This window comes from Trichosurus vulpecula, chromosome 9 (genome assembly GCF_011100635.1).
Source record: "Trichosurus vulpecula isolate mTriVul1 chromosome 9, mTriVul1.pri, whole genome shotgun sequence".
NCBI classification, from domain to species: domain Eukaryota; kingdom Metazoa; phylum Chordata; class Mammalia; order Diprotodontia; family Phalangeridae; genus Trichosurus; species Trichosurus vulpecula.
The window spans coordinates 36,656,779-36,670,119 of record NC_050581.1 but is presented as its reverse complement, the minus strand read 5'-3'; the positions used below and the strand labels follow the sequence as shown (position 1 = coordinate 36,670,119).

General features: G+C 39.0%; 1 protein-coding gene across 1 annotated transcript in view; it reads left to right on the top strand.

The window, feature by feature from the left end:
- Positions 1 to 13,341, top strand: part of PIP5K1B (phosphatidylinositol-4-phosphate 5-kinase type 1 beta) — a 344,454-nt gene that overhangs the window by 174,161 nt on the left and 156,952 nt on the right. The window lies entirely within an intron of this gene.

Below are 13,341 nucleotides of genomic sequence, written 5' to 3'. Positions count from 1 at the left end.
CTGTGTCCTCAAAGCCACATGTGGCCTTCTAGGTCCTTGAGTGTGGCCTTTTGACTAAGTCTAAGTTTTATAGAACAAATCCCTTTATTAAAGTGATTAGTTCTATGAAGTTTGGATTCAGTCTAAGTTTTGTAGAACAAATCTTTCTATTAAGGTGATTTATTCTGTATGTGTGGATTCAGTCAAAGGGCCACCCTTGAGGACCTAGAGGGCCACATGTGGCTTCGAGGCCGCAGGTTCCCACCCTCTGGCTTAGAAATCCTTGAGATTCTTCAATGGGAGTTTCCTTTAGAGCCCAAGTAGAACATATGCTTTAGATGCCATGTCCTCATAACTACTTGGAGGCCATTTTGGAGAAAATGAAACCTGTCTCTTTTCCCATTCCCTTCTTGGGGACTGAATAATGGTGTAATTTGTTTTTTAAAATCATTTTTTAAAAGTCATTTGTATTCAACACCAAGCAAGGAAGGGATCACTTCAGGTTGGGTAGACCATAGATTTCATGGTTGACATATTGTTTAAGCTTGGCCTTTAAGGATGGATGTAATTATGATAGGTGGCCTTGAGGGCATTCCAGGTAGGAGGAATGGTGGATATAAAGGATGGAAGGTAAAAGTGTTTCCAGGGAACAGTGAGTATACTATATTGACTAGAGCAGAGGATATGTGTAGGGTCATAGAGTGAGATATAACTGGAAAGGTAGGTTTGAACCAGGCTGTTATGGTCCTTGCATGCCAGGCTAAGGAATGTGAACCTTATCCCCATATAAAGCAACGGGGAATGATTAAAAAATGATTAAGCAAGAGCGTGGCATGGTCAAGGCAATGTTTTAGGAAGATTAACTTAACGATGGTATGTAAGATGGATTTGATCAAAACAATTAACATAAGTGTTCAGTATATACTGAGTATTCAATAACTGTTGCTAACTGAGTAAAACCTTGTGCTATGCCCAGAAATATTAAATAGATCTGGATGTAAGGGAGTTTAAGCTTAGAAGGATGGAAGCTGGGAGGCTTAACAGAGCAAGGCACCTTCAAATAAATGAGAGTGGTTTTAGCATCCATTTTCCAAATAAAAAATAAATAAATGCAAGAAGCTATTGCTAATCCTAGACAAAATTAAGATAATTCTTAAAATTCATTGTATATACTTTCAAACTTTTCTGATGCAACCAGTTATGCTGATTTTCCCCCTCTTTTTCTTTTCTTTTTTAATATTTGTTCTCATAGTGGGGAAGGAGAGGGATACTAGAAGAAAATGTAGTGAGGTTTAAAAAAAAGAGCAATAAAAGCTTATTTTTTAAAAACAAATGTATAAATATAAACAAATCATCATGTTATCTTGGGACTACATAGCATGATTTTCTCATGGTGTTACTTTAATTAAATCTTAATCCATAATCTCCTGAACTCTTTTGGACCACAAATTCAGATTGACCGTGTGAAAAAATGTGTAAAAAGGAAAAAAAGTTACAGGACTCAATAGGCAGGGAGCTTAGAATTCCATTCAGCAAACATTTATTAAATCCCAACCATGTGCAGTCTCAAACACACAGCCCCCAACAGTCCCGAATGCTGCCCAAACCAGAATGAAATGTAATTGGGAAATATTTAACAGAATATATTAAAATACAATAAAACCTGGGTAATATTGTATCTTAAAACTTAGTCAACATTCAGCCAGCAGGAATCCTTATGTATGGATTAGTGGCTCATGTTTCTACTTGAGTTTGACACCGCTGATGCTGAGGATAAAGAACTAGCTTCCCAGGATCAGGAAGACCTGTATTCCAATCCTGCCTGCCTCTGTGACTTTGAGCAGGTCATCACTTCACTTCTCAATACCCCTGGGCAGCTCTCTAAGGATATACATTGAAGACAAGTTGGGAGATCTTTATTGGTAGATGGAGTTCCCTCTTCAGGAGTTCTCCTACCAATGGAATCACAGGTTCAGCACAAAACAAAGAAGTTAGCAAGGTACTATGGATACAAAGACAATAACAAAACCATCCTTACCTTCAAGGCAGTTATATTTTCTTCTAAATAATAACTTTGACAGAAGCTGAATGTTGAACTCCAAAGGAATAGATAGAAACTAGTTTATCTCCTGGGGAACATCCATTGGAAAAAGTGCTAGCTGGGGCAATATCAGTTCTTGAACTAATTTTTATTTGTCTTTTTATCTTGATTTTTCTTTATTTCTTGAGGCCACAACCTCTCCTGCAATCATGTTAGTTGCTTATTCGTGGCCAGAAGGAACATCTTCTTTCCCAGCATTTATTCCTAATATTTAATGGTTTTGCCATTGCCTCAATCATAACACAATAATTTATTTCATCTTCTGCTGATTATTGAACTAATCTTTTTTTTTCTTTTTTTCTTAGCTATACTTCTGAAACTAGTTGATTATATCACCTGGATGGAGGTGGGGAATGCAGTTAAAATGAAAAAAAAAATGGTTCCTTTTAAAGCCTATAGTGTTAGACAACTTGTTTAGTGATCCAATTTCACAGACAGCCTGCTTTAGAAAGCCTTTTTCTGTAACCAGTGTGATGTCATTAAAATCTTATAACCAGATTTGTATTCTAGCTTAATGCCAAGTTTGCTAAAGATTTCAAAGCTTTCTTATTATCATCGTCCTCTTATTCAGACGGCTTGTTAGAAAATTATATCTCTGGCAGACAAAACAGATCCAGCAGGGTTCTCTTCAGGCAAAAAAAAAAAAAAGCAGTGTGTGATAGTGATAAGTATATTTTGCTCTTCTCTTGATCAGAACCAGGCCTTTATCTTCTCTACTGGTTCCTTAAGCCAATGAAATCATGGGTCCAGATTTAAAGTAATAGTAATAATGAGGAAGGTAAATACCACAAGGGTTCTTGGATATGGTAGTTTGTACAAAAGTGCTTTGAAAACTGAAGGTGAAGCACATTCCATTTCAGCGTTGTCCTTTTTTTATTATTAGCCAGAGAATTTAGGAAACAGAGAACTTTTTAAAAATTCAGTGAAATCTTAGCATTCTATCCTAAAGATTGTGAAAAAAGGTAGACCCATCAGAATAGGGAAAACACAAAGTTGATGAGCTTATAATGTATTACTTTAGTTATTATTATTGTTATTATTTACACAAAAAATATGAAAGCATTTGTAGAGGGTTATGTTTTTTTCTCAATTGGACCTATTGTTTTACTGGTGTAGGAAATCACTAATAAATAAACTTCTACCAATGAAAATGTGGACTGACTGCAACTTAGCCTTGGACATTTGCCTGGAGTCATTGAGAAATTGAGTGATTTGCCCCCAAATCCTACAGCTAATATATGTCAGTAAGATACTGGGATTTGAGCCTCTCTCTTCTTGACGCTGATGCCAACTCTCTCTCCACTATACCAGAAAGCCTTACTAACAAAGGTTGCATGTGTAATCTGTTGATGAAATTCTCCTCTAAATATCAGGGCCAGGGTGGAGCCAAGATGGCAGCTGGAAAGCAGGGACTTCACTAAAGCTCTCCCCCAAGACCCTGGCTCTGAACAAATTCTAGAACTGTATAACCCACAAAATAGCAGAGGGAAGCAGGGCTCTAGCCCAGGACAGCCTGGATGGTCACTGGGTAAGGTCTATCGCACAGAGTATGGGCTGCACCAGGACCAACCAGAGCCGGAGCCAGGTGAAACAGGCCCTAGCACGCTGAATCAGTGAGCCGTGGCAGTTACCAGACATCTCAACTTAAAAACACCAAAGACAACAGAGAAGGTTAGTGGGAAAAAACTTCAGGGACACAGTGAAAGGAGCTCACAGTTCGACCACCACCCTGGAGACAGCGGAGGTGGTGCAGCTGCAGAACTACAGCTGCAGTTGCTTCAGGCCCCAGGCCCACCTGGTGGGAAGAATTAAGTGGCGGATCAGAACAGACGTACATAACCTGCTTAGATCTGAGTTGTGGTCTGGCTTGGCAGTTCTTGGGGGAGGAGGACCGTTGATGTGGCAGAGCTTGCTGTGTAGAAATAGCTCTGAAAACAGCAGTGCAGCCCCTCAAGCTTGGGACAAAGTACTCTATACTGTACAAGCAGTCATACCCTGACAAAAAACTCAAGGGTCAAGTAGTTGGCTGGGAACATGGCCTGGAAGCGAAAACAGACTCATATTCAGACTCAGACTTTGGAATCTTTCTTTGGTGACAAAGAAGATCAAAACATACAGCTAAAAGAAGACAACAAAGTCAAAGAGCCTACAACAAAAGCTTCCAAGAAAAACATGAACTGGTCTCAGGCCATGGAAGAATGCAAAAAGGATTTGGAAAAGCAAGTTAGAGAAGTAGAGGAAAAATTGAGAAGAGAAATGAGAGTGATTCAAGAAAATCATGAAAAACAAGTCAACGACTTGCTAAAGGACACCCAAAAAAATATTGAAGAAAATATCACCTTAAAAAATAGACTAACTCAAATGGCAAAAGAGCTCCAAAAAGCCAATGAGGAGAAGAATGCCTTGAAAGGCAGAATTAGCCAAATGAAAAAGGAGGTCCAAAAGACCACTGAAGAAAATACTACCTTAAAAATTAGATTGGAGCAAATGGAAGCTAGTGACTTGATGAGAAATCAAGATACTATAAAACAGAACCAAAGGAATGAAAAACTGGAAGACAATGTCAAATATCTCATTAGAAAAACCACTGATCTGGAAAATAGATCCAGGAGAGATCATTTAAAAATTATTGGACTACCTGAAAACCATGATCAAAAAAAGAGCCTAGATATCATCTTTCAAGAAATTATCAAGGATAACTGCCCTGATGTTCTAGAGCCAGAGGGTAATATAGAAATTGAAAGAATCCACTGATCACCTCCTGAAAAAGATCCCAAAAAGAAAACTCCTAGGAATATTTTGGCCAAATCCCAGAGCTCCCAGATCAAGGAGAAAATACCGCAGGCAGCCAGAAAGAAACAATTTGAGCGTGTGGAAACACAATCAGGATAACACAAGATCTAGCAGCTTCTACATTAGAGGATCGAAGGGCTTGGAATATGATATTCCAGAGGTCAATGGAGCTAGGATTAAAACCAAGAATCACCTACCCAGCAAAACTGAGTATCATGCTCCAAGGCAAAATATGGATTTTCAATAAAATAGAGGACTTTCAAGCTTTCTTAGTGAAAAGACCAGAGCTGAATAGAAAATTTGATTTTAAACACAAGAATCAAGAGAAGCATGAAAAGGTAAACAAGAAAGAGACATCATAAGGGATTTACTAAAGTTGAACTGTTTTGTTTACATCCCTACATGGAAAGATGATGTGTATAATTCATAAGACCTCAGTATTAGGGTAGCTGAAGGGAATATACATACATACATACATACATACATACATACATACATACGTGTGTGTGTGTGTGTATATATATATATACACACACACACATATATATATATATAGACAGAGGGCACAGGGTGAGTTGAATATGAAGGGATGGTATCTAAAAAAATAAAATCACATTAAGGCTTGAGAGAGGAAGAAAGGGAGAGATAGAATGGGGTAAATTATCTCACCTAAAAGTGGCAAGAAAAAGCAATTCTGTGGGAAGGGAAGAGAGGGCAGGTGAGGGGGAATGAGTGAATCTTGCTCTCATTGGAATTGACCTGAGGAGGGCATAGCATACACACTCAATTGGGTATCTTACCCCACAGGAAAGAAGGAGGAAGGAGATAAAAAGGGGGGACGATAGAAGGGAGGGCAGATAGGGGGAGGAGGTAATCAAAAGCAAACACTTTTGAAAAGGGACAGGGTCAAGGGAGAAAACTGAAAGGGGGACAAGATAGGAAGGAGCAAAATATATTTAGTCTTTCACAACATGAGTATTGTGGAAGGGTTTTACGTAATGATACACATGTGGCCTATGTTGAATTGCTTGCCTTCTTAGGGAGAGTGGGTGGGGAGGGAAGAGGGGAGAGAATTTGAAACTCAAAGTTTTAAAAGCAGATCTTCAAAAAAAAAAGTTTTTGTATGCAATTAGGAAATAAAATATACAGGCAATGGAGCATAGAAATCTATCTTGCCCTACAAGAAAGTAAGGGAAAAAGGGACGGGGGGGGAGTGGGGTGACAGAAAGGAGGGCTGACTGGGGAATGGAGCAACCAGAATATACGCCATCTTGGAGTAGGGGGGGAGGGTAGGGATGGGGAGAAAATTCGTAATTCAAACTCTTGTGAAAATCAATGCTGAAAACTAAAAATATTAAATAAATTAACATAAATAAATATCAGGGCCACAATAGAAGCATTTCTTGTATCCAAGCAACAAATGTCCTGTTCTAAGCCCTGATAATATAGAGTCCTACATTAAAGATACATAATTTATTTCTCTGGGATCCAAAATTCCAATCCTGTAATACATTCACAAAGCCAAGGGTCCCTTCTATAGATTGAGGGGGAAAATGTTCACATACATGGATGAGATTGTAAAGCCACAGATAACTGCTAATGAAAGAAAATGGATGATCCCAGTGTGTGTAGCATCCTGAACTGTCTCTACAAATTAAATGATTTGTTGGTGCCCATCCAGGATGAAGTAACACTGCTTTCAAAGAACTGATGGTTCTAGAAAAACACCCAACATCCTTTCACACAGTAGCTTCATTGTCATTGTCATTACTCACTAATGTACTAATCAAAGATGCGCAGTGTAATATTTCAAAGTGTTTTCACAGTTTAAGGACACATCTTGTTCAAAGACTATTGTGTTAGAAAACATCACAGTTCAGCAAAACTTTGAATGCTATGCTAAATATTCCATGTGGAAATAGTTTGTATATTAAGCCTTTGGTATTGACTATTGAGGGAGAAAACAGCCTGTCTCAGTAAAAGAGAAACTTGCACAAAAGAAGAGACTCTTTTTTGGAGGGGTAGGGAACAGATGTGCATGAATATATGGATGTACTTATCTCCACATTATAAATTATATATATTTTTAAACCTAAGGCCTTTTTGCTACCATAAAACCTAAATGTTCTGGTTGCCATTTAAAAAAAAAAGTTACCCAATATACTATACTTCTATGTCTCAATGAGTTTTTAAACCACTGTCTGTTTTCATTCACTACATATAATTAGAAGCAAATGCGAATCTCTCTGGGCTGAGGTAAAGTCTGTAAAAAAAAATATGAAGATTAAACAAGATGATCTGTAAGGATCCTTCCAGCTCTAACTTTTATAAAGTACCTATTACATGCTAGATGCTGTGCCAGAGACTGGGGATCCATAGAAGAATGCAAAACATCAAGGACATTACATGGTTAGAAGGGGGTTATGGTGAGAGAGCACCAATGGCTGGAGGGATAAGGAAAATATTCCTGTAGATAGTAAAACTCAGTTCTCCCTGATTCCAAGTCCATTCTGCTCTAACCCCTTTGTACTTAGCTGTAAGGACCCACATCTCATTCTGTATTCCTACTTTAGGCAAGTGGTTACCATTAAAAAAGTCTTAACTAATTATGACCCTACTAACTAAATTAACCACCAGTTAGTTTCAGGATACAAATGGTAGTGAGATGGGGATATGAATACAAAAAAGCCTGATGAGGCATCAGTGTACAACAGAAATAGTAAACCCTCTGCATTCAAATCCCACCTTAGACCACACACAAGTCATTTTTCATCCTTTGGTCTCGAATACTTCTTCAGTAGAATGGCAGTGGGGGTGGGTTGAAGTAGATTGTCTCCGAATTTTCATCCAGTTCTAGAAGTTCTTCGACTCCTGGTGATAGGTAACTGAGTAGAATATCCCTCCTGAGTTTTTACATGAGGTTAAAAGAAAGAACATAAATTTCAATCCTCAGAAATTAGAGTTATCGGTACAAAAAGTCACTGGGGCCTATCAGTGACATTACAGTAATGGAGTCAATGAGAGTGGAAAGTAAAAAATAAATAACAAACAGAAGAGGGTAAAATCAAAGGAACAGCTGAAGATTAGGTCTGAAGCTAGATATTCTGTGATCTTCCTTACCTAGGCCCCTAAACAAAAGGACATTTAGAAAATGAAGAATACCAAGGCATGTTCAAACCTTAGGAGAAATTTGACATTAAGATGCATAATATCATTTCTGCAATGAAGCAAACAAATTAAATGATGTGATGGAATACAGCTGGACTGAATTTTTATTAGTGTAATGACCAACCAGGATTTCAGAGCACTAAGGGTGATAAATGCTACTCACCTCCCTGACAGAAAGGGGAAGACCTCAGAATGCACCAATGATGATGAGGTTTGGGGTTGAGGGGTGCTCGAGACCCCAAAATACTGACATGCCGGGTCCTGCCGAATGAATTCAACCCAAGCCTACTCAGTCAAGGAAAAAGACAAAGTTCATTTAAGATTTTGCCATATTGGGTTGTCTTAAGAAACCTCACCATTTGTGACGCTTCTTTTCACAAGCGGGCCAGATTCAATCATAGAGGCAAGATGAGACTTATATACGCGAAGATTGTGGGAGGGATTGAGGGGTGGTCTTGAGTAGTCTGGGATGACTAGAGGAGGGGTTTAGAGGTGACTGGGGTGAGGTCAGATACCAGGGTGGGAAATAGCTGAAGGCTACCTGGAGATGACAGACAATAAGAGAGCTAGGTTAACAGAGCTAGGGTATAGATATTTTGATCAGGATCAAGGGTGGGAAACAGCTAGAAGGCAATTCAGAGATAGCCAGACAGTGGAAGGCTAGGCTAGGCTATTTGGGCATGAAAAACCAGATCAAGTAGGAAGATGGGGGAGGGGAGTGTTTCCACAGTCTAAACCCCATCAAAGAGACAAATATTTTTAGGATATAGCCAATATGGAAATTTGTTTTGATTGACTATGCATGTATGAAATGGGTTTTGGTTTTTTTTGTGTGTGTGTTCCCAACATGGAGAGGAGGTTGGGGTGGAAGGGTGAGAAGGCAGGTCTTGGCTAATTAAAACAAGCAACCAAAAAATACAGACTCACAGGCAGGTACACACACACACACACACACCCCTGATCAATTCGATGACCAACCACAATCCCTGAGGGCTCATAGTGAAACATCTCCTGACAAGATTGTAACATGGATTTTGTTTTTCTTGCATTTTCAAAGTGAGGGGAAGGGAAGTAGGGGAGAGAGAGAGAGAGTGAGAGAGAGAGAGACAGAGACAGAGAGAGAGAAAGGACTGACTTTTGTTTAAAAATATAATAAAATTTAATTTAAAAAAAAAGAGTCTCTCAAATGCTGGCATTCTGCTTGATGATGTTGAGAAAACCAAGGAAATAGAACAGAGTCCCTGCACTATAAGGGTTTACTTAATGTGCAAATGCAAACTATTATTATTTCCAATCTAAATGTTGATGGGAGTCATATACTCGTGAAAGTAATTAAATAACAATGCCATGCATCAGTATTGAGTGGTACAGACAGCAAGTACGATGCAGGATTGAAGAAAGGAGAGGATAATAAAGGCAGGAATATTAAGGCAGTCTCCATAAAGAAGATGGGCTTTAACTGAACTCACAAGGAGAATAGGAAAGTGCCCCTAATCTGAATTACTGGAAAAGTAGCAATGCTACTAAAGGAAATGTGAAAGTGGCAGAGGGATGAGAAGGTCAACTTGAAGAAAGAGTAGTTCAGTTCTAAGAGGATGTGTGTGTGTGTGTGTGTGTGTGTGTGTGTGAGCTCGCACCCATGTATCTAGTTTGCAGATGAAGATATGGATCAGGAGCCTGAGACTGAAAATATGGATTTGAGAGTTCACAGCAGAGAGGTGATAGTTGAAGGCCAGACAGGGTGTGGTTCATTGAGAAAAAATGTAGAGGAGGAGAACCAGGAGCCAATGACTGAACCATGAAGAACTCATAGTTACAAGGCAGGAAGAAAGAAATGAACAACGGAAGCATAAAAAGAATATCTGGAAAGACAATGGAAGAATGAGATTCAAGTTGGTCACTAGGGTCAAATGTTACAAAGAACTCAAGGAAAAATAAAGCCTATGGATTTGGAAGGAATCAAGGGGGAAAGAATATGAGCAGATGTTGCATTAGGAGGTCACGTGGTGTAGTGGGAAGAGCCCAGGCCTTGGGGTCAGGAGAGGCCTCAGTTTGGATCTCACCTCTGATACTCAAGCATTGCAAGATCATGGCCAAGCCACTTAACCTCTTTGACTGAGCTTCAGTTATCTCATATTAAATGTAGATCTTAATACTCATAGAACCTACCTTACAAAGTATTTTGATGATCAAAGGAAAAATGTTTTGTACACCTTAAAACTATTATTGTTTTTATCTTGTTTTTTTCTTCTTGTTCAATAGAATTCAGATAGAAACAGTCCTAGGACAATTCACTATCTTGTTATTATTCTCTTCTGTTTAATGTTCTTTGCACTGTTACAGAGATAGATAAATTAACTGCTTTTGCAGTTGAGTGAAAGTCTTTGGATGCAAGCTGATCTTCTGTAGCTTCACTAAGAGTAACCTTGGTGTGATTCCAGTAGCAGCAAGGACAACATGGATAATATGAACCGATGATGATGATGATGATGGTGATGACGGTGGTGATGGTGATAGTGATGTTGATGACGGTGGTGATGGTGATAGTGATGTTGATGATGGTGATGATGGTGATGACGATGATGATGGTGATGGTGATGATGATAGTGATGATGATGGTGATGATGATGATGATAGTGATGGTGATGATGATGGTGATGATGATGGTGATGATGATGATGATGATGATGATGGTGATGGTGATGATGGTGATGATGATGATGACAATGGTGATAGTGGTGGTGGTGGTGGTGGATCAATGAATGTTTATTAAATGCCTACTGTGTGCCAGGCACTGTGCTGTTGCTGCAGCTGAATTTCCAGTAAATAATCAGCCTTGCAAAGATAACATAGCATTGTCAAAAAAGCATTGCATTTGGAGTCAGGTGACCTTGTGTGAGGTAAATAAATGAAATGTGAAGACTTCACAGGGGAGGATGTGTATAATATTCATATCTATTCATATCTATATACAGGAGTGTTTAAAAATCAAGAAATAGGAAAGTGGAAAAAAAAATTCTGAGGCCATGAGAGTCTGATGGCTCAGCCTCTGGGAAAGTTTACCCTGAAACTTTTTGTTCTTTCTTCTGGTTCTGGTTTAAAGATTTGCTCAGTAAGAACAGGCTCATAATGACCTGTTTTTCTCTACTGTAAAGAATGGAGAGGGTTCTCCCTCCCCTTATTCTATTCTCCTTTCTCAGATTTATAGATGTCACCTCACCTGTAATCATTAACTAAGGGAGTGGGAATTGGAGTTTCTGTGCCTTGATTTCCCGGTTCTTTGTCTAGCTTTTGTGCTCAGATTGGAAGCCCACCTCCCAGCCAATGGTGACAAGGGTTAGAGGTGGGCAGGAATTCTCTTGTGTTAGGTATAATTATGGGTGCCTAGCCCCCTTGTAAAGCACCTCCCTTGCTGGATTCATTCTAGTGGGGATGCCCAATTCTGGAGAATTGAATAAAATTTATTTCTGTTCCCATCCTGAGATGGCTCCTTAACCTTTAATTGGTGAGGGTCTTTCATCCCATACAACCTGAATTCAAACCCTAACTCTGATCCTGTCTACGTGACCCTGGACAAGTTACTTACTTTTTCTGAAATTCAGTCTCCTCACCTGTAAAATGTATAATAGCATAACTTGCTAAATGTGTTTAAAATGCTATAATCTGTGAGTTTGAAGAGGTTTGGGGCTGAGAGGTGCTCGACATCCCAGAGTACCGACTCACTGAGTCCTGCTCAATGAATTCAACCCAAGCCTTCTCAGCCAAGGGAAAAGACAAAGTTTATTAAGGGTTTGCCATAATGGGTCATCTTAAGAAATCCCACCCTTTGTGACAAGCGGGCCAGATCAATCCGAGCTGAGCTAGATTGGATCTGAGTGCCTCCATGGAGGCAAGATGAGACTTATATATATATGTGGGAGGGATTGAGGGGTAGTCTGGGGAGACTAGAGGAGAGGTTTAGGGAGGGGCTTGAGGAGGAGCTTGAGGAGGAGCTTGATGGGACCTGGATGAGGTCAGACTCCAGGGTGGGAAATAGCTGAAGGCTACCTGGAGATGAAAGACAACAGAAGGCTAACTGCGCTAGGGTATAGATCTTTTGATCAGGATTAAGGGTGGGAAGTAGCTGGACAATGAAGGACAAGGCTAGGTAGAGATTTGGGCCTAAAGATAATGTAAGGTTATAGCCTCAGGCCAAGACCAGATCAAGTGGGAAGATTCAAGGAGAGTACAAGGGGGCTCCCAGAGACTGTACTCCAGGTTCAAGGGGGTTCCCAGAGACTGTGCCCTCATCAAGTTGACATTTTTAACCATTGTGTGATTAATTTGTTCATTCTTTTGTTCAGTGAGTATAACCTCCATTTTCTGTAGAGAATGGTGTTGGGTACTGTGGAGCTACAAAGAAATATAAAACCATCTTCCTTGCCCTTAATGCTTATGTTTGAAATTATTCCTTTCTCTGTGCTTTTTCATGTGCTAGGAAAAAAATAGGTACAGATGATTTTCTCTAGATTAACAGAGAATGTTTACTTGATTGTAGACAATATTAGAGGAGTAAATTCCTAGAATTTTTCTTGTCCCAGAACTGCAAATTTGTTTTTTGTGTAAAATGCACCGATCTTCAAGAGATTTTATTGGCCGTTTTGATCTCAGTTTAATGTAGATCTGTAAAAAGAGAAATCAGCTATTGTACCATACAGAGATAATACCAAAGAGTTCCAGAATTAAACTACTTTTGTACTCCAGAGAGAAAATCAAGATTTTGTGTCTTATATTTTTATGGTAAATAAATTGCTTTTGTTCCTTAAGCATGTTGTAATAAATCTGATTTTTAAAATATCTGTTCTAGTTATATTTGGATAGAAGCTTTACATGATGAAACTTTTATCCTACCTTCTGAAGTTATGATCTTGCTTTTAAAAGGAGAAATTCCCCATGTATTAGCCTATAACCCATTTTGGGATTTTGCTAGGATCTGTGATTTCACTGATATGAGGAATTCCAGGTGGAATGTTCTTTCACCCATTCAGATAAGCAACTCAATTGTAACTTATCATCCCACAACCAGGAGCACTCTCTCCCAACTGCTATTCTCAACTACTTTGTATACATTTGTATTTATTGAGTTTATATTAGTATTGTATATCTTTTTACATATACTTCAAGGACTTGGACCCAGGGATTCCTGACTCCAAGTATCACCAACTATCCACTTCGACTCTTTGTTTCTCATCACACGTCCAGACAATGTTTCTTTTAGCAATTTGTGTCAGAAAGAGTAAATTCATGAAAAGATTTAAGAA